The sequence below is a fragment of the Hyla sarda genome, chromosome 6 (assembly GCF_029499605.1).
Source record: "Hyla sarda isolate aHylSar1 chromosome 6, aHylSar1.hap1, whole genome shotgun sequence".
NCBI classification, from domain to species: Eukaryota; Metazoa; Chordata; class Amphibia; order Anura; family Hylidae; genus Hyla; species Hyla sarda.
This window is the reverse complement of record NC_079194.1, coordinates 266913545-266940111: the sequence shown is the minus strand read 5'-3', so window position 1 is coordinate 266940111 and position 26567 is coordinate 266913545.

Sequence of the window (26567 nt, the reverse complement as noted above, 5' to 3'; positions counted from 1 at the left end):
TACGGATAAACATTTATCCGTTACAATAACGGAGGAATGGTAAAATATTTATCCGTATGTATCCGTTAGTTAATCCGTTCATAAACGTCTGTAAATAGGTTTAAAAATAGTAGCAACGGATATTTAAAAACAGAAAAACAATCGATAGTGTGAAAGAAGCCTAAGATTTTTAAATAGAAGTAATTTACAAATCTGTTTACCTTTTTTGGCACCAGTTGATTTAGAAAAAAAAAATTCAACTGGAGAACCCCTTTAACCTCTTCAGGACATAGGGCGTATGGCGTATGGTGCCACCTCACGATCGCCCTGATTCGTCGGCCGGGTTACCGGCCGACCAATCAGGGCGCCTGCTGCGGGTGTCACTCCCGCACCCGCTCCGCCCCTCTTCTGGAGGACGTGAGCGGGTGCAAGACGTGCACCCCGGGTGCTGGGGACCCCGATCCCCGGCGCCCCTGTTGGGATCGGGGCCCCAGGAGCAGCTGCGGCGGCGGGACTGACCTGCAGCGTCTGGATTGTTGGAGGTGAGTGACAGCCTCCTGCTGTTGCTTAGCAACACCTCCCAGCATGCAAAAAGGGCATGCTGGGAGCTGTAGTTATGCAACAGCAGGAGGCAGACCACCACAACTCCCAGCATTCCCTTATGGGCATGCTGGGACTTATGGTTTTGCAACAGCTGGAGGCACATTCTTTCTAAGGAAAAGTGTACCTTCAGCTGTTGTCTAACTACAACTCCCAGCTTGCACAAACAGCTAAAGTGCATGCTGGGAGTTGTAGTGGTGCATCTACTGGTTGCATAACTACAACTCCCAGCACGCCCGTTGGCTGTCGGTGACTGCTGAGAGTTGTAGTTTTGCAACAGCTGAAGGCACACTGGTTGTGAAACTCAGAGGTTTTTTTTACCTAACTCAGTGTTTCACGACCGGTGTGCCTCCAGCTGTTGCAAACTACAACTCTCAGCAGTCACCGTACACCATGCACCGTACATGCTGGGAGTTGTAGTTTTGCAACAGCTGGAGGCACACTGGTTGTGAAACACTGAGTTAGGTCACAAACTCAGTGATACATAACCAGTGTGCCTACAGTTGTTGCAAAACTGCAACTCTCAGCAGTCACCGACAGCCAACGGGCATGCTGGGAGTTGTAGTTATGCAACAGCTGGATGTCCCCCCCCCCCAATGTGAACGTACAGGATACACTCACATGGGCGGAGGATTACAGTAAGTATCTGGCTGCAAATTTGAGCTGCCGCAAACTTTCTGCTGCAGCTCAAATTGCCAGCGAGAAACTACTGTGAACCCCCGCCCGTGTGACTGTACCCTAAAAACACTACACTACACTACCACAAAAAATAAAATAAAAAGTAAAAAACACTACATATACACATACCCCTACACAGCCCCCCTCCCCTCCCCAATAAAAATGAAAAATGTCTGGTACACCACTGTTTCCAGAACGGAGCCTCCAGCTGTTGCAAAACAACTCCCAGTATTGTCGGACAGCCGTTGACTGTCCAGGCATGCTGGGAGTTTTGCAACAGCTGGAGGCACCCTGTTTGGGAATCACTGGCGTAGAATACCCCTATGTCCACCCCTATGCAAGTCCCTAATTTAGGCCTCAAATGCGCATGGCGCTCTCACTTTGGAGCCCTGTCGTATTTCAAGGCAACAGTTTAGGGTCACATATGGGGTATCGCCGTACTCGGGAGAAATTGTGTTACAAATTTTGGGGGGTATTTTCTGCTTTTACCCTTTTTAAAAATGTAAAATTTTTGGGAAACCAAGCATTTTAGGTAAAAAAAAATTTTTTTTTTTACATATGCAAAAGTCGTGAAACACCTGTGGGGTATAAAGGTTCACTTAACCCCTTGTTACGTTACCCAAGGGGTCTAGTTTCCAAAATGGTATGGCATGTGGTTTTTTTTTTTGCTGTCCTGGCACCATAGGGGCTTCCTAAATGCGGCATGCCCCCAGAGAAAAATTTGCGTTCAAAAAGCCAAATGTGACTCCTTCTCTTCCGAGACCTGTAGTGCGCCAGCAGAGCACTTTTCACCCCCATATGGGGTGTTTTCTGAATCGGGAGAAATTGGGCTTCAAATTTTTAGGGGTATTTTCTGCTATTACCCTTTTTAAAAATAAATTTGGGGGGGGAAAACAAGCATTTTAGGTAAAATTTGTTTTTGTTTTTTTACATTTGCAAAAGTCGTGAAACACCTGTGGGGTATTAAGGTTCATTTTATCCCATGTTACATTCCCCGAGGGGTCTAGTTTCCAAAATGGTATGCCATGTGTTTTTTTTTTGCTGTTCTGGCACCATAAGGGCTTCCTAAAGGTAACATGCCCCCCAAAAACCATTTCAGAAAAACGTACTCTCCAAAATCCCCTTGTCGCTCCTTCCCTTCTGAGTCCTATACTGCGCCCGCCGAACTTTTTACATAGACATATGAGGTATGTGCTTACTCGAGAGAAATTGGGCTACAAATACAAGTAAAAATGTTGTCCTTTTACCCCTTGTAAAAATTCAAAAATTGGGTCTACAAGAACATGTGAGTATAAAAAATGAAGATTGTGAATTTTCTCCTTCACTTTGCTGCTATTCGTGTGAAACACCTAAAGGGTTAAAACGCTGACTGAATGTCATTTTGAATACTTTGGGGGGTGTAGTTTTTATAATGGGGTCATTTATGGGGTATTTCTAATATGAAGACCCTTCAAATCCACTTCAAACCTGAACTGGTCCCTGAAAAATACTGAGTTTGAAAATTTTGTGAAAAATCGGAAAATTGCTGCTGACCGTTGAAGCCCTCAATTTTATGATGCAAACATAAAGTAGACATATTGTATATGTGAACAAAAAAAAATGTATTCGTAATATCCATTTTCCTTACAAGTAGAGAGCTTCAAAGTTAGAAAAATGCTAAATGTTCAAATTTTTCATCAAATATACGGATTTTTCACCAAGAAAGGATGCAAGTATCGACAAAAATTTACCACTATGTTAAAGTAGAATATGTCACGAAAAAACAATCTCGGAATCAGAATGATAACTAAAAGCATTCCAGAGTTATTAATGTTTAAAGTGACAGTGGTCAGATGTGCAAAAAACGCTCCGGTCCTTAAGGCCAAAATGGGCTCCGTCCTGAAGGGGTTAAGGAACAATTCCATGATTTGCATTATTTTATGATTGCAAAAAGTTAAGAACAACCGCAAGGGAATGAACTTTGTGACAAAGTAAACAAGTCTTTATACTTCGAACTGCATCTGTCACCAAACTTCTACCAGAGCTTATTGAGATTTATAATACTACCCATCGTTCCACAGGTGGTTCCAACCATTATTACCGTTGCAAGTCCGCCTACTATGGCTCCAGTTATCCTTCCTGCTACAGAACTAGAAAACAAGAAATGCACCACTCAAGGTTTTCTACAGGCTCTGTACAAAGAGTAAAAGTATTCTTTTTCTTTCTAACCAATGTTTATTGATTCATATGCAACTATGTTAAAATCTAGTATGCACATTGGCCGACATTTATCATTGTAAGGCTAGAATTCCACTGAGGTTTTTTCCCACCAGCAAAAACCCAGGGAAAAACTGCCAGGAAAACTACCACGGATTTTCCTTCCATTTTGGCAGTTTTTCTGGCGTTTTTCCTGGTGTCTGGAAATAGCCAGTTTTGTCCCCTGTGGCAGTTTTCTCACTGCCTTCAGGGTACCACTCTGTGGGTCGGATGCTAAGTGCCCATTCCACAGAGTGTAAGGAGGTGAGGAGTGATGTACAGCATCACTACTCACCTCCCCTGGCCGTATAGTTTACAGGGGGGCATAGTGTACCTTTGTATACTATACAGGAGCCGGGAATCCTGTCACCAGACTGACAAGACTCCCTGCTCCTGTAGCCCTTTGGGCGGTATGCAGGATATACAGCTATCTATAGATAGCTGTATATAGTGTATACAGAACACGAGGTCCACTTACCTTCCTCGCTCCCTGTCCCTGCCAGGTCTGTGTAGCTCCGCCCCCTAGTGATGATGTTGTTAGGGGGTGGAGCTACAGATGGGAGCCAGGCTAGTAAGCCTGAAGCTCTGTTCACATTGTCCATTTTGTATAATCAAAACCGAATGACCATGGATTCAGGAGTTTGTCTGGCGCAGAGAGGAACCATAAGGAAGCCAAGTAAAATCAATGGATTTATTAAATGCAACGCGTTTCGCTGCGCATGCAGACAAACTCCTGAATCCATGGTCATTCGGTTTTGATTTTACTTCTACCCAGGAGGGCTGCAGTGGACCTTCTTGTACATCTCTTCTGCACTTTACCTTGTTGTGTGTGGGCGCACAACCAACTTTGGTAAGCGGTTTGGGAATTACCATCCCCCACCCCCACTAACAAGATCTGCTGATCCCGCACATGAGGCGCCTTCTTCTCTCTACATTTTGTATAATGTGAACAGACCCTTCTGGCAGTGTCTACCCAGACAAGGAATTTTTCCAATCCCCTTCTGGGAAGAGGTCCTCACTTCCGGGGAACAATACCCTACCTGTAACCCAATTAAAATATAACTTTTATTCTTATTACTTAAAAGGTCTATCTGTGATTGTGAAACTTATATATATTTAAAATTGTCAGGAAAGACAGTGGGGGAGATTTATCAAAGGATTTAGACTGGTTTTTCTTGTCTAAATTTGTCGCACAGAAAGTCGCAGTCTAAATCTGTGCGACTTTTCTGCGACTTTTGCGCTAGAGGATTTTTAGAACATGATGCATGCAAGTCTATTTTAGACTGAAATGCATTGAAAAATGCATTGGTGCTGAATTTATCAAGTGCGACTTTTCAGCGACAAGTCGCACAGGCTGAAAGTATGCCGAAATGTCAGACCATGTTGGAGCAGGTTTAAATATAGACTAAAGCATAGATCATGCAGTCTGTGCACAGAATTTATCAAGAGCCCTGCGCCATTTGATAAATTCGGTGCACAATAGACCAGACTAACAGTTTGGTCTATATTGATGCGGGTCTATATTGATGCGGGACATAGACAACTTTGATAAATCTCCCCCAGTGTGTCTTCTAGTATAAGCCCACTTGGTGGTGCTATAGTGCTGCTGTAGGAGTTATCTTATTTCTCACTGTGCATGGTCAGGCAACTAATAGGCAGCTCTCTGAAGAAGTTAGTTTTCTAATGAAACGTTAGAGCAATTCATCAAGTTTTTAGACAGGAACACAGTGTGTGTCAAGGGTGCTGAGTTACTGTGTGATGGTAGAGTGGATATACTGACCATGCACAGTGAGAAATAAGATAACTCCTACAACAGCACTATAGCACCACCAAGTGGGCTTATACTAGAAGACACACTGTCTTTCCTGACAATTTTAAATATATAAAAGTTTCACAATCACAGATAGACCTTTTAAGTAATAAGAATAAAAGTTATATTTTAATTGGGTTACAGGTAGGGTATTGTTCCCCGGAAGGGAGGACCTCCTCCCAAAAGGGGATTGGAAAATTTACTATTTAACCCATAACCCAATTGGACCGTTGGTGTTGGATACCCAGACAGGGAGACTCCAGCTGTTGCTAAACTATAACTCCCAGCATGCCCAGACAACCAAAGGCTGGGAGTTTTAGTTTTGTACCAATTGGAGGCTCCCTGTTTGTGTAGACCTTGCATTATGGGCACTCTCCCAAGTGGAGAGTGCCAAAAATGTCCTAACCAATATATATATATTTTTTTTTCTTCTCATTTCAGATCTGTGTATGCAGAGGATTACGGCGGATTCGATGGATTACGGTGGATGAACTTTTTCTTTTTTCTTTTAATAAAATGGTTAACAAGGGCTGTGGGAGAGTGTTTTTTAAAATAACATAATTTTTCCAATGTGTTGTGTTTTTTTTTTTTTTTATTGAATTTTCAGGTTTAGGGTAATTCCTCTTGAATTATCCTCTCCAAATTAATGCACATCTCCTCTGCCCATTGACTTTAATGTTATTTCCATTGACTTTAATGTTATTTCTGCTGTCCTGTTCACACTGCGGAAATTCTGCTAGCAGAATTCCGACGCTCAATTCCTTTCCGCTTGAATAAAGAACATGTCCATTCTTCAAGCGGAATCTGCGGACAGAATCCAATAGAAGTCAATGATAAAAAAAATTCTGCCCAACATTTCAAGCGGAATTCAAGCGGAATTTGAGAGGAATTCAAGTGGAATTCAGAAAAGTAGATTAAATAGCCTTCTCCTTCATTTCTCTTCATTTCTGCATGGAAATTCCACTTGAATTCCTCTCGAATTCTGTTTGAATTCTGCTTCATGGAGAAGGCAGCAATTTCCTGACCGAAATTATTCCTCGTGAATTCCTCTTGAATTCCTCAGTGTGAATGCACCCTTAGTAGTGGAAGCCATCTTATTGAAGGAATCCATTACTAAGCTGGGCTTAGCGTTAGCCCCCAAAACAGCTAGTGCTAACCCCCAATTATTACCCTGGTAGCGACCACCACAGGGGTTCCGGGAAGATCCAATGCCAACAGGCCCAGAGCATCACAAATGGCGCTCCTGGGCCTAGGCGGTAACAGGCATGCGTTATTTAGGCTGGGGAGGGCCAGTAACAATGGTCCTCGCCCACCCTGGTAACGTCAGGCTGTTGCTGTTTGTTTGGTATTGTGCTGAGAATGAAAATACGGGGAACTACCCATAGGGTTCCCCGTATTTTCCTTGCCGAGCTTGCGCATAGCGCACAGCTCAGCAAGGGGTTAAGTGAGCCAGCAATGTGTATACTGTATACACATTGCAGGTTCACTTAAAATTCTTGCTGGGCAGTAGATGTACCATGTATATCCACTCCTCAGCATCAGCTGTTCTCCCGGCTCTGTAGCCGTGGGTACAGCTGATCTTCACATTCACTTCAGGAGGATCGCAGCGGGTGTCAGGAGGAGTGACATCTGCTGTGATCTGTCCCTTACTGCAGGTACTACTGCTCCCAACATGGAGCACACTCTGCTCCATGCTGGGAGCAGTATTACCTGCATTAATAGACAGATCACAGCAAGGGTCACTCCTGACACCCACTGTGATCCTCCTGTATAATGTATAGATGCGGCCAGCCGCTCTTCAATGGTCCCCTGCACTGACGTATATACACATATTCATATTTCCCACAGAGAGTTGTGATTGGTTGGAACCATTTGGCCAATCACAGCTCTGCAGGAAATATGAATAGGTGTATATATACGGCAGTGCAGGGACCATAGAAGAGCAGCCGCCGCATCTATACATTATACAGGATGATCACAAAGGGGTGCTGTCAATTGATACAGGTACTACTACTCCCATCATGGAAAAAATGTTAAAAAAATTGTTAAAAACACTCACACACACTACATTTTTATTGTTGTCGGCTACATTTGTAGGTCCCTGCCCACACACATATATTGATCCCTGTTTAAAAATGTATACAAATTTTGTTCTAAAAAAGATACATTTCGTTAAATACAATTTTTACCATCAGCAAAGACAAAAGGCAATGTCCAGCGTGGAAGTTCAAGCAATTCTCAGAAGTTTATTCAGCAATTAGCCAACATGAAGAACAGGTGACGCGTTTCGGCCACAGTGCGCAGCCTTAGTCGTACAAGGAACAGACATAGGTAGATGTTATTTATAGGGGAAGGGGTGGGGTTCCCATCCCAGAATGAATCCGGATGATTAACCCCCTCCCTTCCACCCTAAATACCAAGATAACAATAAAAACGCAGGAAAACAATGTCCTGCAATGTGAACATGTCATACAATATAAACATTAAAATCACATGTGGAAAAATAGTAAATGTTTTCTTGTGTTATCTTCATAACTTGCAATGTCGATTTAGAAATTCATAATGAGTCGATCTCTTTTATTCCACTTCTTCTCTTGTCCTTCCGATACAGAATGCATGCATATAGGAACAATCGTAGAAAAATATATTTTTGTATATATAAATTGGTGAATCTCCATAGAGGTCTCTATAAGAAGACTCCGGCATCATGAAACATTATCCCCATATGCTCTGTATACAGGAAAGAAAAGAGAACAGGGAAAAAGACAAAACAAAACAAAGAAATTGATATAATTAATAACATGTATAAACTCTCAGACATGTCAGTAAATAAATACCACAGTACGAATCTCCATATATCAAAAGGACAGTACTTAAAATATTATCTTTTAGGAAATTATCTTTAAAGATCATTATTATTATTCATTACATAAATAGACAACCAATCAGGTATATAAAAAAATTAATTATTGCTGGTACTCTACTGTATCAGAAAATGACAACTTTGCTAGAAGAGTCTCTGCGGGAAAAAACATATAAGCAAGAATAAATATAGAAATACAGATATAAGTGCATCTGCATACAGATGCAACTAAGTACATCTGCATACATATACTAGGTATAAAAATATATATATATATATATATATATATATGAGTAGAAAGATCTAAACATTTTTGATAGTATGAATAATATAAATAATATCATAATATTGAATCCCCACCACACATAATATTTTTAGGTAACTGACGCAGAGACACTAGTAGAGGAGAATCACATCCTGTCTTTGATTCATACCATTCGGGTATCTAGTTTGCAATTCAATTATCCAAAACACCTCTCTATCCAGCAGTTTTTGTTTGCTACTCCCTCCCCTCATAGGGTTAATGATTTTCTCAATACCAAGGAGAGACAGGGAGGAGAAATCTCCCCCGTGTTTCTCCACACAATGTTTAGTTGCCATGGAGACATGTCGGGACAAAAAGTGTGGAATGTCAGACAGGTGCTTTCTGAGGAACTTCTGAGGAATTTCAAGTTGTATAAATTGTCATTAAGGAAATCGCCGAATTCCTGTATGGTCGGCATAGACGACCCCCCGATAAACAGGAGGTCGTCTATGTACCGACCGTACCAGACAATATGATCACAAACACTGTCAGCATGGGAAAATAGATGGTCTTTTTCCCACCAGCTCATGTATATGTTAGCAAGAGATGGTGAGAATTTGGCTCCCATGGAAGCTCCGGTGATCTGCAGGAAAAAGGACTGGTCAAACATGAAAAAATTATGTTTTAAAAAGGTAATTGACCACCAAAATAATATATTCCCACAGATCAACGGAGTATGGAGCATAGGTGGATAGAAACCATCTGAGAGCTGTAATTGCCTTGTCATGGGGTATTACATCAGCCGTGATCCACCTCATTCCCAGGACATCCCTCTAGTCCTGAAGGAAGCCGGGAATGAGGGGGACCAACGGTTGTAACCTTGAATCAACCCACTCACATAGCCTCTTGTTAAGGGAGCCTGTGCCCGCAACGATAGGGCGCATGGGAGGAGGGAAAACATGTTTGTGAATCTTGGGTAACGAGTGAAAAATTGCCATAATAGGATCAGTTACCTTGATATAATCGGCCTCTTTGACGGTTATGTGACCCTCCTTAATCCCTAGATCGATAATATCGAACATGATTGTTTTAAATTGTGGTGTTTGATTCTGACTCAACTTTTTGTATGTACTGCAGTCGGATAAAATATCCATATTTAGCATGTGATAGAGTCCATCATCCAACACCACAATTGCACCCTCCATATCAGCACTAAGAATAACAGTGCCTGTGTTAGCGGCAAGTTCCTGCAAAGCTATTCTTTTTTGATAACTAGAGATGAGCGAATCGAATCTGACGAACCCGAATTTGTTACGAATTTCAGGAAAAATTTGATTCTGATCGAATACGAACTTCGCCGCGATTCGATCGCACAAATCGCTTTATTAAACTACATTTGACTGCGTTCTAGGCTGTTTTAGACCTAAGATGGCGGCTCCACATGTCAATACATGGGGCAAGGCCCCATGGGAGAGCAGGAAGCTGGCGCGGGAATCAAGGTAAGCAGGCTGACCCTGAATCGCATGTCAGATGCAGCCTATCAGTGTTCACTGACCCCTGTGATGTCACAGCCCTATATAATCGGCGGCCATCTTCCCTCTGGTCATTTCTTCTATGCACGAGATAGGGAAAGGAAGTGACTGCACGTCTGTGTGCTGATCGCATACAACGGCGTTCTACAGCATCCGACCGCTACGAGTAGCGGTGACATCAGCATTAGGGAAAGACACAGAGCACAGTGTTTCTGCTGTTCTGACCGAGAACGATTCTAGCAAAACCTCGTATTCTCCTTACTCCATATAGCAGGCAGAGAAGTGCTGCATAGCAGTCACCTGCCTCATAGATCTCACAGCTGTTTTACCTGTATGGAGCATCTAATCTCCTCTTTTTTTCAGCCCAATTGAGTTTTTTCTGTTGCTCCACAAATCTGATTTTTTCTGTCTCTGTGCTAAATTCAGTGTTATACCACACGTTATACACCTGCTCGTGTATGAAAGAAAAAAAATGTTTTTTTCTGCATATAAATACGCTTAACAGTGCCCTCATCATTGCAAAGGGTGTACATACAACCAAATAGTGTACTATATACTACCTTTTTTTCTCTCTCTGTGCTAAATTCAGTGCTATACCACACAGTATACACCTGCTGGTGTATGAAAAAAAAAAGTTTTTTCTGCGTATAAATACGCTTAACAGTGCGCTCATCATTGCAAAGGGCATACATAGAACCAAGTAGTGTACTATTTACTACCTATAGACAATCGGTGGTTTGGCTTCCTCTCCAGGCCTAGATATGCTACGAGTGTGTTGGGCTGTATTGGGTAGGTGTATGTATTTATGAGTATGTCAATGTGTATGTATATAAATGTGTGAACGAGTGAGAAGAGAATGAATGAGAGTGACAATATAGTTAATCTGCTTGTGGTTTAGAGGATGGTGGTTGAAAATGTATTGTGGGTTAGTTAGAATGTGACTATGTAGAGGTGTGAAACTATGGAGGTGAAAGATGTGGTATGACTCTGTATCAAATAAATCAATGTCTATGTCCAAGATATGAAAAATAATAATTTTATTGAGCTACAGTGTAAAAAAATTACATAAAATGGGAGTGCAGGATCCTTGCACTCACTAAGGCAATTACACTAATCAGATACAGTAAGTTGCCTAAGTTAGAATTAATAAAACATATGCGGCAAGTGTGATATATGTCCAGATAATAATTAGTACCAGTGGAGTGTGGTAAGAGCGCCTGCAGTGCACTTGCAGGCGCTGGAGGCCCCCTATTTGGAGCCCACTGTTCGTGCAAAGAGCAACTCAGTTCAATAGACAAGTATAGTCAATAGGTTTAGCTGAATCCACCGGCCCTCTGGGTCACAACAGCGGTGGCTGTATGATAAGGTGAATATAGGCAGCACGGCAGCTGTCAATGACAAATCACAGCACGGCGGCTGTCATGAGATGAAGTCTGGCCGGTACACAGTACCGCTTACCCTTAGATGGAGGATGTGGCGGTCCTCAGTGTTGGAGTCGGGTACAGCGGTGCAGGGTCAGGTTCCAGCGGTCCTGGAGCCGGGCAGTAGTGGAGTCGGAGGATATGGCAGTCCTAAAAGACGGTGTCAGGCGCAACGATGCAGATTCCGGTTGCAGCGCTGCTGGAGTCAGAGGATATGGCAGTCCTCGGTGGTAATGTTGAGTCCAGCGGCGCAGGGTCCGGGTGCAAGGGAGCTTGGTCCGGAGTCCAGATGTAGGTCTTAAGTGGGAACGCCCGCTCCTAGGTCTGGTGCCTATGTGGAGGAGCGGTGCGTGCGGTGGAAATACAGCTGTGTTGCCGGTCTGGGTCCCGGTGCAGTAGGGTGAGTTGCAGGGTGCTTCGCTGATGGTGCTAATATTATCTGTGTATGGATCAGACGCGTTTCGGTCCGCCTAGGACCTTCCTCAGTGATCATGAAGTATGCAATGAGTGTAGGTGCTTATATATGAGCAAATTTGGCGGGAAAAGGTAGTTTGAGCCAAAACCCGGTTAGGACCATTTGGACATAGACAGGTGTGTGAATGGAAAATCAGAAATGGAGTTGTCTGGATGGGTATGATTAGTAAATGAATGGTGATCAGAGTCATAATTTACTATATGAATTAGTGTGTATAAGTGTGGGGTGAGTCTATGTGGATATATAGGGGGAATGAGGTGTTGTATTTGGAGGAGACTGTGTAGGTGTACGGATGAGTATAAATGAATGGATATTATATCATGGTGAATAATCTAGTCTGGTCATATGGTCACCGTGTGTTATAAGGATAGGAATCATTAAAGATAGGAATACTAAAATAATATGGAGTAAGATAAGAAATAGTAAATAATAAATAAAAATAATAATAATAATAAAAATAAATATAAATAATAAAAATAAAAATAAAATAAAAATAGAAATATAAAATAATATAAAAAAATAATAAAAATTTTGAAAAAATTAAAAAAATAAATATAAAAAAATAATAATAAAAAAATAAAATAAAAAATAAATATAAATAAAATAAAAAAATAAAAAAATAAAAAAGTAAAAAATCTAATAATAAATAAATTAAAAATAATAAAAATCAATACAAATAAATGAAATATAAAAATAAAATATTAATATTACAAATAATATCAATATTAATCAAAATAATAATAATAATAAAAATTATAAAAATTATAGAAATGTTATAAAAATTATGGTAAAATTGTATGATAAAAAATTATGATAAAAGATTTTGATGCAAAGATGTGATAAAATCTATATGATGGGGAAAATAATACTCAAAGGAAGCCAAAGATCTCCATCTCTGAGTTTAAGCCATATGGTGCTATTGATTGGAACTCGTAAATGTTTCTACTTTCTATGCGTGACATCTTTGTGATATGGTTCTCGCCTCTCCAATCTTTTTTGACTGATTGGATTGCTGAAAAGGTTATACCTGATGGATCTTGGTTATGGTGTTCTTTAAAATGAGAAGATAATGAGTGGTTCATAAATCCTGTTTTGATGTTATAGATATGCTCTTTTATTCTTGTCTTTAGACTTCTTTTGGTCCGTCCTATGTACTGCTTTTTGCAAGGACATGTGATGATGTAGATAACGGAGGTGCTGTCGCAGGTTAACAGCTCGTCTATTTTATGCTGATAGGCATTAACTGTTGAGGTCACTGTTTCTGTCCTCTTCTGGAAGGTGGTTTGTTTGCAGTTGGTACATTTTCCACATCTGAAAAAACCTTGTAATGCCAACCATGTCTGAGACATCTCTTGTTTCTTGTTCAAAATAGGCTGCTTCGTGGTTGGTGCGATCTTCAGACCCAGGTTTGGTGACTTAGTGTAGATTATTTTTGCCTTATCCGTCAGCATGGTAGCTAGTACTTTCAACAATGGCCAGTATTTGTTAATAAAGCGTTCGATTTTTTTGGTTGTGTTAATTGTTGTAAGGTAAGATGATCTTCATTGGTTGTTTGTCTTCGTCTCTAGTTGTGATTTCTCTTTCTTCGAAGTAGGTCATCCTATCTTGTTTCCGGATTTTTTCTAGAGCTGAGGTGATTATTTCTTCTGGGTAATTCTTCTGTTTAAACTCTTTAGTCAGGGTCTTGGCTTCTTCTTCAAACTTCTCTTCGTTTGTGCAATTTCGCTTCAGTCTCCTAAATTGGCCTTGAGGTACGTTGATTAACCATTTTGGTAAATGACAGCTTTCAAACAGAATGTATGAATTTTTTGCAGTTGGTTTTTTATAGGTTTGGCACTCCAATTTTGCTGTGATTTGTCATTGACAGCCGCCGCGCTGTTGTGACCCAGAGGGCCGGTGGATTCAGCTAAACCTATTGACTATACTTGTCTATTGAACTGAGTTGCTCTTTGCACGAACAGTGGGCTCCAAATAGAGGGCCTCCAGCGCCTGCAAGTGCACTGCAGGCGCTCTTACCACACTCCACTGGTACTAATTATTATCTGGACATATATCACACTTGCCGCATATGTTTTATTAATTCTAACTTAGGCAACTTACTGTATCTGATTAGTGTAATTGCCTTAGTGAGTGCAAGGATCCTGCACTCCCATTTTATGTAATTTTTTTACACTGTAGCTCAATAAAATTATTATTTTTCATATCTTGGACATAGACATTGATTTATTTGATACAGAGTCATACCACATCTTTCACCTCCATAGTTTCACACCTCTACATAGTCACATTCTAACTAACCCACAATACATTTTCAACCACCATCCTCTAAACCACAAGCAGATTAACTATATTGTCACTCTCATTCATTCTCTTCTCACTCATTCACACATATATATACATACACATTGACATACTCATAAATACATACACCCACCCAATACAGCCCAACACACTTGTAGCATATCTAGGCCTGGAGAAGAAGCCAAACCACTGATTGTCTATTTCTACCATTTTCTGGAGTGCTGAGAGGGTATCACTCCTTGGCTAAATTCTCGGTCAGATTTTTGTGTGGTAGATAGAGTACCTCCATGGTACTAGGCGGACCGAAACGCATCTGATCCATACACAGATAATATTAGCACCATCAGCGAAGCACCCTGCAACTCACCCTACTGCACCGGGACCCAGACCGGCAACACAGCTGTATTTCCACCGCACGCACCGCTCCTCCACATAGGCACCAGACCTAGGAGCGGGCGTTCCCACTTAAGACCTACATCTGGACTCCGGACCAAGCTCCCTTGCACCCGGACCCTGCGCCGCTGGGCTCAACATTACCACCGAGGACTGCCATATCCTCTGACTCCAGCAGCGCTGCAACCGGACTCTGCATCGTTGCGCCTGACACCGTCTTTTAGGACTGCCATATCCTCCGACTCCACTACTGCCCGACTCCAGGACCGCTGGAACCTGACCCTGCACCGCTGTACCCGACTCCAACACTGAGGACCGCCACATCCTCCATCTAAGGGTAAGCGGTACTGTGTACCGGCCAGACTTCATCTCATGACAGCCGCCGTGCTGTGATTTGTCATTGACAGCTGCCGTGCTGCCTATATTCACCTTATCATACAGCCACCGCTGTTGTGACCCAGAGGGCCGGTGGATTCAGCTAAACCTATTGACTATACTTGTCTATTGAACTGAGTTGCTCTTTGCACGAACAGTGGGCTCCAAATAGGGGGCCTCCAGCGCCTGCAAGTGCACTGCAGGCGCTCTTACCACACTCCACTGGTACTAATTATTATCTGGACATATATCACACTTGCCGCATATGTTTTATTAATTCTAACTTAGGCAACTTACTGTATCTGATTAGTGTAATTGCCTTAGTGAGTGCAAGGATCCTGCACTCCCATTTTATGTAATTTTTTTACACTGTAGCTCAATAAAATTATTATTTTTCATATCTTGGACATAGACATTGATTTATTTGATACAGAGTCATACCACATCTTTCACCTCCATAGTTTCACACCTCTACATAGTCACATTTTAACTAACCCACAATACATTTTCAACCACCATCCTCTAAACCACAAGCAGATTAACTATATTGTCACTCTCATTCATTCTCTTCTCACTCGTTCACACATTTACTACCTGTTATTCTGTCTCTGTGCTAAATTCAGTGCTATTCCACACATAAGTATACACCTGCTGGTGTATTAAACAAAAAAAAAGCATTTTTTCTGCGTAGAAATACGCATACCAGTGCGCTCATCATTGCAAAGGGCATACATACAACAAAGGAGTGTACTATTTAGTAACTGTTATTCTGTCTAGGGCCTACATATTGTGAAAGGACAGCCGTAAGTAATTGCCTGCTGCTGTTCTAGACAAATACAGTTTAAAGAGTAGTGTGGCGTATTGTAATACCCTCATAAATGCACTAAGTATGTCATGCAGGGAAGTGCCAGGACGTGCACAGAGAAGGGGCAGAGGCCTACATACGTCAGGCAGAGGTGGCAGCAGACTTGGGGCGAGTGGCAGCAGGAGTCGCAGCAATAGGCCTGAGCTCCCGTTAACACCCAGCGGTCGTGTCGTCGACCCATCTCTTCTCGTCAATTGGTTTGCACACTCATCCCCATCATCACAAGCGACATGTGACAACCCCAGTCAAGAGTCGGTGGGTTCCTCAGACACAACCCTCAGTTGGCATGGCTCCGGAGCAGTCCCCGTAATCCCATTGCCTTTTGTCCTATGCTGCTCCCTCTCCCAAAGAAGTATCTCATGCTTTGGGTTCAGCTCCACTATTTAGTGAGGACGATGTAATAGAGGACAGTCAGCATCTAATGGGCAGCCAAGAATGTGAGGAGACATGCGTCGCTTGCTCCGCAAGGCGGCCAAGTAGTGATGCGGAGAGTGACGTGGGAGGTGGTGTTGCAATTGTTCAGGGTCCTGAAGCAGACACTGTTGTGGAACCTGAGGAGGACATCAGTGACGTGCACACATCTTTTGATGATGATGAAGCTGATCGCAATTGGGAGCCGGTCAGTGTTTCCAGTCATTGGACAGGAGAGGAGGAGCAGGAGCAGCCAGAGGAGCTGGAGGGTTATTACGAGGGAGGTGAGACAGAGGACCCAGACACACCGTGGCAGTATGCAGTGGAGATGGAGGCAGGTAGTCCCAGCGAGTCACTGACACAAATGGCATGATGCATGCTGAGTTGCTTGCGTAGTGACCCCCGAATTGTCAAAAATTCATCAGCGCAATGACTTCTGGATCTCCACCTTATTAGACCCTCGCTACCGGGCCAGAATGGGGGCCTTTTTTACACCCACTGAGAGGGAGGACAAACTGACCTACTACAGAGAGCTTCTACGTAGTTGGTTGGCCGATGCCTATCAGCCACATGGTCCATCCACTCGCAGGTCTGACTCGGGGGGGCCCTCTGTGCTCACCTTCCACTGCCACGGCTGCTGGGGAGGGCAGGGGTGGCAGGAGCAGTACCGGCTCAATCTGCAGCAGCCTGAGTCTACAGTCGCTGATAAGTAGATTCCTTCAGCTGCATAGTGAAGCTACTTATCAGCAGCACGTGGACATGGAACAGGACCTGAACCAGCAGGTAGTGGCATACCTCGACATGACCGTGCCAACAATCGTTGAAGATCCGCTGGACTTCTGGGCAGCCAAACTTGATTTATGGCCGCAACTAGCAGAGTGTGCCCTGGAAAAGCTGTCCTGCCCGGCCAGTAGTGTGCCATCAGAGCGGGTGTTTAGTGCGGCCGGGGCCATAGTCACCCCAAGGCGAACTTGTCTGTCCACTAGAAATGTGGAGAGACTGACGTTTGTCAAGATGAATCAGGGATGGATCAGCCAGGATTTCCAGCCACCAATGACAGATGGGTCTGAGTAGATTGACCATGCTCCTACAACAAACTTTTCTCTATTATGGTTGGTTATGAAACCCTCTGGGGCAGACCTGTGCATTGTACGGCCCACTTGCCACATACTGCCCTTTGATTGGCTCTGACCGGCCCGCGCTGACTGGGGGACAACTATGCTGCCTAATCTGGGGGACAACTATGCTCCTAATCTGGGGGACATCTATGCTGCCTAATCTGGGGGACAACTATGCTCCTAATCTGGGCGACATCTATGCTGCCTAATCTGGGGGACAAGTATGCTGCCTAATCTGGGGGACATCTATGCTCCTAATCTGGGGGACAACTATGCTCCTAATCTGGGGGACATGTATGCTGCCTAATCTGGGGGACAATTATGCTCCTAATCTGGGGGACATGTATGCTGCCTAATCTGGGGGACATCTATGCTCCTAATCTGGGGGACAACTATGCTCCTAATATGGGGGAAACTGATGCTTCTGGCCTTGGGCCTATAATTTTTTGATGTTTAGCAATAGCTAATTACATGCTTAATGCAAATGTAAACATTGATCTTTAAATGTAAGGGGTTATGAAACCCTCTTGGGTACTGCGAATGACTGCTCCAGACTCATTCTGTGTCTTTCACAAAATACTTGCCTCACTGGTGCCTCAGGCCTTTGGCCTATAATTTTTTGAAGTTTAGCAGTAGCTAAATACATGCTTAATGCAAATGTAAACATTGATCTTGAATTGTAAGGGGTTATGAAACCCTCTTGTGTACTGCGAATGACTGCTACAAACTCATTCTGTGTCTTTCATAAACTACTTGCCTCCTTGGTGCCTCTGGCCTTGGGCCTTACATTTTTGGATGTTTAGCTTAGCAGTAGCTAAGTGCAAATTTGCTTAATGCAAATTTCAACAATGATCATTAAATTCTCGGCGCTCTGCCAGGGCCTGCTCCTACCCCGCCTGGGCCGATCTGAGGACCTCACTAACCAATCTAATCGGTTGTAGTGACAGGCGGTGTGTACAAAGGGCAGGGACTTAATCAACGCGATCTTATGACCCTCACTTACTGGTAATTCCTCGTTTTAAGGGTAAATAATTGCAATCCCAGATCCCTATCACGAACTGGTTTCTGTCCTTGAAAAAAAGAGACACGCTAATCCGTTCAGTGGAGCGCTAGTGTGGCCCAGGACATCTGAGGCCATTACACACCTGTTATTGCTCGATCTCGCAATTGATCGGGCAAGGTAAGGGGTTATTAAAGCCTATTGGGTACTGCTGAGGCCTACTCCTGACTGTTCCTGGTGCAATGTGTGGGGTAATTAAACACTTTTGGGTAGTGTTATTGTTAAATTTACTGATAATTTTATCAGTATTAAAATTGAATTTTGCAGAATGCTAACCGTTACACAACGGAACGCTTGGTGCTGTATACACTATGGAAAAAGGATTTGACATTGGCCAGGTCAGTGCTGATAACACATCTTGTAATGTACTGAACTGGCTTAATGTAGAGATGGTACAAGGTAAGTTAAGTAATATAAATGTAAGCAAATCTCCAGGGCCAGATGGATTGCACCCAAGAGTTCTTAGAGAGGTAAGTTCAGTAATATCTGTACCCCTGTTCATGATATTTAGAGATTCTCTGGTGTCTGGTATTGTGCCAAGGGACTGGCGCAAGGCGAATGTGGTGCCAATCTTCAAAAAGGGCTCTAGGTCTTCCCCAGGAAACTATAGACCGGTAAGTTTAACATGCATTGTGAGTAAATTGTTTGAAGGACTTATAAGGGATTACATACAGGAATACATAGGGGATAATTGTATTATAAGTGATAGCCAGCATGGGTTTACTAAGGATAGAAGTTGTCAAACCAATCTAATTTGCTTTTATGAAGAGGTGAGTAGAAGCCTTGACAGAGGAATGGCTGTGGATATAGTGTTTCTGGATTTTGCTAAAGCATTTGATACTGTCCCTCATAGACGTCTGACAGGTAAGTTAAGGTCTTTGGGTTTGGAAATTTTAGTTTGTAACTGGATTGAACACTGGCTCATGGATCGTACCCATAGAGTGGTGGTCAATGATTCGTACTCTGATTGGTCCCCGGTTATTAGTGGTGTACCCCAAGGTTCAGTACTGGGCCCGCTGTTGTTTAATTTATTTATCAATGATATAGAGGATGGTATTAACAGCTCTGTTTCTATCTTTGCAGATGACACCAAGCTTTGTAGCACGGTACAGTCTATAGAGGGTGTGCATAAGTTACAGGATGACTTGGATAGACTAAGTGTCTGGGCATCCACTTGGCAAATGAGGTTCAATGTGGATAAATGTAAAGTTATGCATCTGGGTACTAATAACCTGCATGCATCGTATGTCTTAGGGGGGATTAAACTGTCAGAGTCACTGGTAGAGAAGGATCTGGCTGTACTTGTAGATCACAGACTACAGAATAGCATGCAATGTCAGGCTGCTGCTTCCAAAGCCGGCAGGATATTGTCATGTATCAAAAGAGGCATGGACTAAAGGGACAGGGACATAATACTCCCCCTTTATAAAGCATTGGTACGGCCTCACCTGGAATATGCTGTTCAGTTTTGGGCACCTGTCCATAAAAGGGACACTGTGGAGTTGGAAAGGGTGCAGAGACGCGCGACTAAACTAATATGGGGCATGGATCATCTTAGCTATGAGGAGCGATTAAAGGAGTTACAATTGTTTAGTCTTGAGAAGAGACGTTTAAGGGGGGATATGATAAACGTATATAAGTATATTAATGGCCCATACAAAAAATATGGAGAAAAACTGTTCCAGGTTAAACCCCCCCCAAAGGACGAGGGGGCACTCCCTCCGTCTGGAGAAGAAAAAGTTTAGTCTCAAGGGGCGACACGCCTTCTTTACTGTGAGGACTGAGAATTTATGGAACGGTCTACCTCAGGAACTGTTAACAATTAACAGCTTTAAAACAGGATTAGATACATTCCTGGAACAAAATAACATTAATGCTTAAGAAGAAATATAAAATCCCATCCCTTCCCCAATATCGCGCCACACCCCTACCCCTTAATTCCCTGGTTGAACTTGATGGACATATGTCTTTTTTCGACCGTACTAACTATGTAACTATGTAACTATGTGCGTGTGATTTTTTAATGAAAATAAAAAAAAAATACGGAGAGGGATTAACTTTGCTTAATCATTTTTGGCGAAAAAAATCCTTTGGTGATCTGATCTTTTTGAAACAGATGCGCTTACACACATATGTAATAATTTTTTTAACCAAATTTCAAACATTGTGTGGTTGAAGAATTTGGGTGGTCCACCGTCCTGCATTATAGAGTCTTCTGAACTGTTATGCGCTTGTGTTTACACAAAGGTCAGACAATTTAAAAAATTTTTGCAGTTTTTTTGGGTGGATTGTGAAGCCCGGGTGACGGGTGTGTACTCGTGCATCAGTCAACTCCAGTCTGTGTCCGTTAGGCAATATATGGGTTACTGGAGCAGCAGAGGTGGGGCCTTGGTCTTTGAATTTAATTTTTTTTTTTTAAATTTCACAAATTGTGTGGTTTATTATTTTTGAAAAGAATGTCTTTGGGTGGTCCACCGTCCTGCATTATAGAGTCTTCTGAACTGTTGTATATGCGCTTGTTTTTACACAAAGGTATTTTGTCAGACGATTTCAAAACATTTTTGCTGTTTTTTGGGGTGGATTGTGAAGCCCGGGTGACGGGTGTTTACTCGTGCATCAGTCAACTCCAGTCTGTGTCCGTTAGGCAATATATGGGTTACTGAAGCAGCAGGGGTGGGGCCTTGGTCTTTGAATTTCAATTAAAAAAAAATTCACAAATTGTGTGGTTCATTATTTTTGAGAAGAAAGTCTTTGGGTGGTTCACCGTCCTGCCTTATGGAGTCTTCTGAAATGTTGGATATGCGCTTGTTCTTACACAAAGGTATACATTTTTTTTTTTTATTATACAATTTTGTTGATTTTGGGGTGGATTGTGAAGCCCTGTGTGTACTCGTGCATTAGCCAACTCCAGGCTGTGTCCTTCAGGCAATAAATGGGTTCCTGATGCCGCAGAGGTGGGGCCTGGGTCTGGAAATTTAAAATTTTTGGATAGCGGGTGCTACCTATGAGAAAATGAGAAATCTTTGTCAAACATTTCTCATATTGTGTTGTTTTTTTTTTTTTTTTTGGGGGGGGGGGGGGGTGGGATTGTGAAGCCCTGGTGTGTAGTGTACTCGTGCAACAGCCAACTCCACGCTGTGGCATTCAGCCACTATATCGTGTCCTCATGCTGCCAACACCTCTACGCTGTGACATTCACCCACTATATGGTGTCCTCATGCTGCCAACACCTCCACGCTGTGCCATTCAGCCACTATATGGTGTCCTCATGCTGCCAACACCTCCACGCTGTGCCATTCAGCCACTATATGGTGTCCTCATGCTGCCAACACCTCCACGCTGTGCCATTCACCCACTATATGGTGTCCTCATGCTACAAAGACCTCCATGCTGTGTCATTCTGCCACTATATGGTGTCCTCATGCTGCCAACACCTCCACGCTGTGCCATTCAGCCACTATATGATGTCCTCATGCTGCCAACACCTCCACGCTATGTCATTCAGTCACTATATGGTCTCCTGACACTGATGCCACTACCTGGCTCTGTCATTGTGCTGCTGTGCGGCAGTGATTCTAAAAGCGATGCCGGTAATCTGCATTCTATTCTGAATAACAATATTATTTCACTACCCCAGCACACTCCATATGCGTTTTAGGACACAGCAAAATGTTCTATACCCCTATAGAGGCTGTATGTAGGCTAGAAATAGCCTTTTTTAATATCAATTCGCCGCGAACAAATTCGGATCGAAACAAACTTTTTCGCAGAATTCGGCCGAATCGAATTTTTGAAAAGTTCGCTCATCTCTATTGATAACGCAAGTTATGTCTGATCGTTGGTGTGTTTTTGGAGAGATTATGTAGATCTTTCTCGACCAGTGTCTGAAAATGTTCCAGGACCGGAGTCCTGGACATGATCGGATAAAAACTGGGGTTGAGAGTATTGAATAGTGATGTAATTTCTATCCTCAAATCACTCAAATGTTGCAACTCTGAGAGAGTGGCAAGCTCCCTAAATGAGAAATTCCTGTCAGAATAAGTTGTGTGGCTATTATGAGAGAGGTGACTACTGTCGGGGGTGTGTAATACAGTATGTTAGAAACACAGTGTGTATCAGTCACATATTGAATGTGACTGGTACTGTCAATTATATCATTATCAACAGCACTTTGCAAATATACATCCCCGATATCACAATTCAACATATCCCCCGTTGCTGAGTCCATATTAGAAAAATGTTTCCGTACGGTGATCGAACGAACAAACTTGTTAACATCCAGCATTGTTCTATAAAAATTAAAAGAGCAAGCTGGAGAAAAAGTTAAACCTTTTGACAGTACCTGAATTTGATGCTCAGTGAGTGTCTTCGCCGACAGGTTGAAAACAGGGATGGTGTCTAATAAAAACAGCAACAATTCAAAATGAGAGACAGGTGGCCAAAGAAAGCAAAACTAATCCTAAATATTTTTTTAACCCATTAACGACGCAGGACGTATATTTACGTCCTGCATCGGCTCCCGCCCTGCGCCGCTTCTAAAGGGTTAATACCGCACATCGCCACGATCGGCGATGTGTGGTATTAGCCGCGGGTCCCGGCCGTTGATGAGCGCCGGGACCGACGCGATGTGATGCGGGGTCGCAGCGCGACCCCGCTTCATATCGCGGGAGCCGGTGCAGGACGTAAATATACGTCCTGCGTCGTTAATGGGTTAAAAAAATATTTAGGATTAGTTTTGCTTTCTTTGGCCACCTGTCTCTCATTTTGAATTTTTGCTGTTTTTATTACATTTTTACAAATTTTATTAAGCTCTTTGTACTGTTTAAATGTTATAGCTGACCCATCAGATTTGTATTTTCGGAAGGCTATTTTTTTGTTGTTTATTGCTCTTTTAACATCATTTGTCAGCCATGTAGGATTTAGTTTTAATCATTTATATTTGTTACCCTTTGGTATATATTTAGCTGTATAGTTATTTAGAGTTGATTTAAAGATGTCCCATTTACCTTCTGTATGAGTATTTGACAACACCTCCCCCCAGTCTATGTCCTGTAGTGCAGCTCTCAGCCCAGGGAAGTTTGCCTTTTTTAAGTTATATGTTTTTGCTTTCCCCGCCTGTCTTTGTTTTCCACATTTTAAGTCAAAATTCACTATATTGTGGTCGCTATTACCAAGGTTTTCCCTCACAGTTACATTACCAACCAGCTCTGCGTTGTTGGAAATGATCAGATCCAACAAGGCATCACTTCTTGTTGGGTCTTCCACAAACTGGCCCATAAAATTATCCTGCAATAAATTTAGGAATTGTCGCCCCTTCGTAGTTTTAGCCAACCCCGGACCCCAATCTATATCTGCATAGTTAAAATCTCCCATTATTACCACTGTACCTGCCCGGGCGGCCCTCTCTATTTGTTTATGCAGCCAACCTTCTATCTCTTCAGTGATATTAGGGGGTCTGTAGATTACACCAAATACAATTTTTTCAGTATTTCCCTCCTTTTGTAATTCTACCCACAGTGATTCGACATCCTCAGAATCATCACACACTATGGCATCGTTCACACTGACTTTCATACCACTTCTAACATACAGACAGACTCCACCACCTTTTCTGTTAATTCTATATTTGCGAAACAATGTAAACTCCTGCAGATTGACAGCCCAGTCATGCGAGGAGTCCAGCCATGTCTCAGTGACCCCAACTACATCAATATGTTCCTCCAGTATCAAGGCCTCAAGCTCCCCAATATTATTTGCTAGGCTTCTGGCATTTGTGAACATACACTTTACATTTCCATCCTTTATGTTATTGAGGTTAATGGGATTCAAGGGTGTAAGTATTATTTTCCTATGAAGCCTATTCCTATTAACTATTCTAACCCCTCCCTCCGCTCCACCCCCATGTACATTTATAATTCCCACCTCTCTATCTACACTATCTTCCCCTTCTTTGCTGTAGGTTCCCTCCCCCCAAGTCCCTAGTTTAAACACTCCTCCACCCTTCTAGCCATCTTCTACCCAAGCACAGCTGCACCCTCCCCATTGAGGTGCAGCCCGTCCCTACGGTAGAGCCGGTAACCAACAGCGAAGTCAGCCCAGTTCTCCATGAACCCAAACCCCCCTACACCAGCTTCTGAGCCACTTGTTTACCTCCCTGAACACCCGCTGCCTCTCTGATGTTGGCATTATTTTTGCTAAAGATTTCAATCATGCGGCTTGAACGGGCCTGGCGCTCTTCCAATGGGATCAAGCATAAATCCACAATATTTCTAGGGTCTATCTCACCCTCTTTCTTTGTAGGATATGCCATTTCGGGGAGCACGTTGTCTGGGTCCAGCAATATAAGGCAAACAATGGTAGACACAGCTCTCCCTCTCACCCACTCCACGACACGAGACTAGGACCGGACCCTTGATCCAGAGTAAATGCAAAGACAAAAGGCAATGTCTAGCGTGGAAGTTCAAGCAATTCTCAGAAGTTTCTTTAGCAAAAATAATGCCAACATGGATGAAACTGTTGATATAAAAATCTTGATGTCTGATTTAGGATCCGCTCTAACATCCGAAACTAAATTGTGGTGGGATGCCTCTACACTAAAAAAAAATATGTAGTTCCTGTTCCGGCGCGGCCTGATGTAGACGGCGCGCGCCCGTGCTCCTCCACCCCCGGCTCATACCAGCTCGGTACCGCTGCACTAACGGGCTTCGGAAGTCCCCAGACACCACCCGATACCTCTGCCAGACCGAAGGGATGGACAGGTACCTCCAACGTGGCGGCTCCTCCGGTCCATCGCCGCCCGCGCCTCCCCAGCACACGCCGCAAGGCGCACCTGTCATGGCGGCGGCAACAGGACAGAAGCAGCGGCCCGCTTCGGGAGTCCCCACACTGCCACCAATGAATGATACCTGCGTGGGGACGCCGGGGACTGACGGGGCGACACTGCATGGCGGCTCCCAACAACCGGCACCACCTGCAGTCCCAGAAATGGCGCAGCCCGGCTCTTCAAAAATGGCGGCGGCCGCATCGGGGGCGACATCACAGCCACCACGGACGGAGGGGCAATTGAACTCTGAGGTAACCGCAATGGAAGTCAGCCTGCCAGCTTACCCACACTTGGGAGTGCACACTGCCACCGTGGGCCCCTCACTCCCCGGGACTACTATTGCAACCCCTCAACTTTCCTCAGGGCCGGCTTTTTCCATAGACTATCTGCACCTGGCGAATGAAATGGCGCTGCGTATTACCCCAACTGTACGGAACATTGTAGAGGAGGTCTTAAAAGCAACTCTCCAAAACCTAAAACTAGAAGTACAGGAACATACTGGCCGCTTATCAGAATTGGAGCACAGAACCTCCCAATTAGAGGATACCGACTCGGTTGCAGCTAAACGCCTACATGACATGGAATTAGAGATGACCCGCATTGGCGAGAAAATGGAAGACCTAGAAAATCGCTCTAGGTGCAATAATTTACGTATAGTGGGGGTTAAGGAGACAGTAGCACCTCTCGACCTGCAACGCTTTTGTGATCGAGATCTTCCTAAGTCACTTGGCCTGTCTCATCCCTGCAGGGTGGAACGTGCCCACAGAATTGGTCCGGCTTTACCCCCCAGCCTAACCGACCATCTTCCACTCCGGAAACCCGCCCGTCATTCTGCGACTACTGGACTAAAACGACAAAGTTGATATTCTGAGGGCGTACCGCCGTCTGTCACAACCCCTGGAAATTCATGGAATGCGCCTGTTGATTTTTGAGGACTTCTCGGTAGAAGTGGCGAAACGAAGGAGGGCCTTCAGCACTGTTTGTACTAAGCTCTTTCAGGCGAAATATAGATTCCACCTGCAGTATCCAGCCACCCTGAGGGTGTTCCATCCTGACGGCTCTACTACCACTTTCAAGACTCCAGAGGAAGCATCTTCATCAGTAGACCAGCTGCTGTCCTCTTCTTCCACGTCATCTTCCCGTCTACCGGCTCGGACACCCACTCGTCGTTCCAGGTCACCGAGGAGGAATCATCGTTCCCGCTCAGCACTTAGAGACTCGCAATTATCCGCAAGCCAAAGACACCGACGTAGACGTCATCGCTCCCCAGGTCGTGGCTATGACAGCGACAGGCGATCTTCACCAGACTGACCACAGCTGTTCCTTGTTCCTGATGACTTAATCTTCTTGCCTTTGAGCCTTCTGCTGGGACTTCGTGAATGAT